This window comes from Nannospalax galili, unplaced genomic scaffold (genome assembly GCF_000622305.1).
Source record: "Nannospalax galili isolate Female #2095 unplaced genomic scaffold, S.galili_v1.0 scaffold529, whole genome shotgun sequence".
NCBI lineage: Eukaryota > Metazoa > Chordata > Mammalia > Rodentia > Spalacidae > Nannospalax > Nannospalax galili.
In genome coordinates, this window is record NW_008360309.1 from 669,785 (window position 1) to 673,201 (window position 3,417).

Genomic DNA, 3,417 nt, shown 5'->3' on the forward strand with positions numbered 1-3,417 from the left:
GCCTGAATTTGCTATGGATACCAGGCTGGCCTTGAACTCACAGAGATCCACCTGCCTCTGCCTCCCAAGTGCTAGGATTAAAAGTAGTCATCACCATGCCTGGCTCATTTTTTATATTTTAAATTTTAGTTTGTTTTTGTTTTTGTGTGTATGTGCATATGTGAGTGCACTTGTATATGAATGCATGGGGAGGGTAGATTTCTTGGATATCAGTCCTCAGCTTTCCACATTGTTCTGCTTGGTGGGGGGTATGTTTGTCTTTTTGTTTTGAGACAAGGTCTCAAAAAATGCAGCCATAGCTAGTCATCACCATGCCTGGCTCATTTTTTATATTTTAAATTTTAGTTTGTTTTTGTTTTTGTGTGTATGTGCATATGTGAGTGCACTTGTATATGAATGCATGGGGAGGGTAGATTTCTTGGATATCAGTCCTCAGCTTTCCACATTGTTCTGCTTGGTGGGGGGTATGTTTGTCTTTTTGTTTTGAGACAAGGTCTCAAAAAATGCAGCCATAGCTGGCCTAGAGCTCCCTGTGTAGACCAGGCTGGCCTTTAACTCAGAAATCTACCCAGTCTGCCTTCAGAAAGCTAGTATTAAAGGTGTGTGCCACTATGCTCAGCCACGTTCTTTTGGATAGGGTCTATCACTGGCCTGTAACTTGCCAGTTAGTCTAGGTGGGCTGGCCAGGGAGGCCCAGAGATGCTCCTGTCTCTACTTCCTTGTGCTGGGATTACTAGTGTACATCATTACCCCTGGTTTTTTTCATGTGGTTGCTGGGGATGGAACTCCCATCCTGTTTGGTTTTTTTGTGGTTTTATTTGGTTTTCTTTTTGAGACCAGGGTCTTCTTGCCTCAGTGTCCTGAGCACCGAATGCCAGGATCACATATATAGTCAGCAAGCCTGACTCTCCTTGGCATTTTTTGCTAGGCAATGCAGAGCAAAAGCTGTTTGTACAGCATCTGTGTGGTAGTAGTTGATCAAGAGTCTACAGCAGGATTGTGCAGGTCCCATGCAAATGCTGTGCTGGTGTACCTGAGGGACTGGAGCATCTATGGATTTTGATGTCTGGGGGTGCTGGGACTAGTCCTTGTAAATACCAACTGGCAACTGTATCCCTTTCTGTTCATCCCTAGTGGTTTCCTGGGTGGTCATTGGATGCCTCTGCAGCTGACTGCTCTTGGGTTTGCCTTGTCCTCATTGTCCTGTCCATTCAGAAGGTGCCTGCAGTTCAAGGACCAAGCCAGGGCTTGAGGGGCCTCTGAGGATTCAGCTTGCTGAATGGGAGGCCACTTTCTCAGCAGAGCTGAGGGGTCAAAAAGCTTTGACTGCTTTTGTGTGGTTGGTTTTATTATTTTGGTAGCAAAGCCCAGGAACAACCAGGAATTTTTGTTGTTGGTTAAACTGAAAGTAACTCCTGGGCTGACGAGATGGCTTAGCAGGTAAAAGATGCTTGCTGCCAAGCCAATGACTTGAGTTTGATCCCCTGAACTCACATGGTAGAAGGAAGGAAAGAGCTGACATCCACAGTTGTCTCTGACCTAATGTGTGTGTGTGTATACACACACACACACACACACACACACACACACACACGTTGTAACAAAAAAAATTATTCATATGCGTGGTAGGAAATCTGAGAAATAGAAGAGGGAAACAAGTAAAAGCCATGGCCACTCAGCTCTGTAAGTCAGAGTGCCACTGCATTTTGGTGTGTTTTCTACGTTTGTTATTACTGGGCTGGGGTAACACTGCTCCCCCCTCTTAAGATAATGTCTCTCTGTTGACTTGAACTTCTAGACTCAGACTATCCTCTGGCCCCAGCCTCCCAAATAGCTGAGACCATATGTACCTGCCATTGTGCCTGCCCAAAGAAAACAGATAAAAATTCTTCCTCAGGCTTGGTGGCTTCTGCTTGACATCCCAGCATTCAGTAAGCTGAGGCAGTGAGACTGCAAAATGAAATGCTGTCTCAAAATCTCAAGGAGCAAACCAACATGAGAAAGATAACAAAATTCCTCTGTAACTCTCTCAACGAGAGATTGCTTTAGGTGTGTCCCTGGGAGCATGTGGCACCTACAGAAGCTTTTGCCAGAGTTGTGGGTGAATACACACAAAGGCCAGGTGTGGTAACATATGTCTATAACTATAGCCCTTTGAGACTGAGGCAAGAGGATTTCTGCAAGTTTGAGGCCAGCCTGGGCTACATAGTGAGTTGCAGGCCGTCCCAGAATGCTGAGACCCTGTCTTTATTTTTTTCTTTTATGTATATATGTGTATTGTGTGCATGCATGTACGTGCACCCATGTCGTGCAGTGCCCTCAGAGGGCAGAAGAGGTTGTTGGATCCCCTGGAACTGGAGTTACAGACAATTGTTAATTGCTGTGTGGGTGTTGGGATTCGAACCCATGTCTTCTGCAAGAACAGCCAGGGCTCTTAACCACTGAGCCATCTCTCCAGCCCCAAGACCCTGTCTTTAAAATAAAAAAGCTGGGTGTAGTGGTGCACGCCTTTAATCCCAGCACTCGGGAGGCAGAGGCAGGCAGATCTCTCTGAGTTCAAGGCCAGCATGGTCCACATAGTGAGTTCCAGGACAGCTGGGGCTACAGGGAGACCCTTTCTCACTGGGGCTGCAGAGAGACCCTTTCTAAAAAATACCAAAAAAGAAAAAGAAAAAAAAAGCTGTGGGGTTTAAAGTGTATAACTGTAGTCTTGATGTATGGAAGTAGAGGATCAGGAGTTCAAGGCTAGCTTTAGCTAAATAGCAAGTTTGAGGCCAGCCTTGGCTACATGAGACCTTGTCTTAAAAATAGACAAAAACGGGCTAGAGAGTTGACTCAGTGGTTAAGAGCACTGTCTACTCTTTCAGAGGACCCAGGTTCAATTCCCCGCACCCATGTTGACTAACTCCAGTTCCAGGGGAATCTCACGCCTTCTTCTGTCCTCTGTGGGCATTGCACGACACAGGTGCACTTATATACATGCAGGCAGTACACTCATACACGTAAAATAAAAATAATATTTTTTTAAAAACCCTTAAAAGTAGACAAAAGCAAACCATAAAATGTGCACAGGCCCTGCTTGGAGAATGCTGTAATACGTGATTAGTAACAAGCCAGGTCATTAATTAACCAGTAGGACTTATGCTGTGTAGAAGGAGCATGAGCCATACTGCTAGGGGCCATGGAGATGGCAGAGCAAGCCAAGTGTGTGTAGTATTACTCTCCACAGCTTCCCAGGTGGAAGCCTGCTCCCTACACTTAGCAGTTGTCTCCTGACATCTTTGGGGGCTGTAATCTGGGTCCCTCTAAGCAAGAGAAACAGGATGGATGCTGGACCAGGAAGGTCAACACAGCAGCCCTGTCCCTGGTGCTGTGCCCTCCTCTCCAGCTCACCTTGCACCCTTGCTTTGGTTCTAG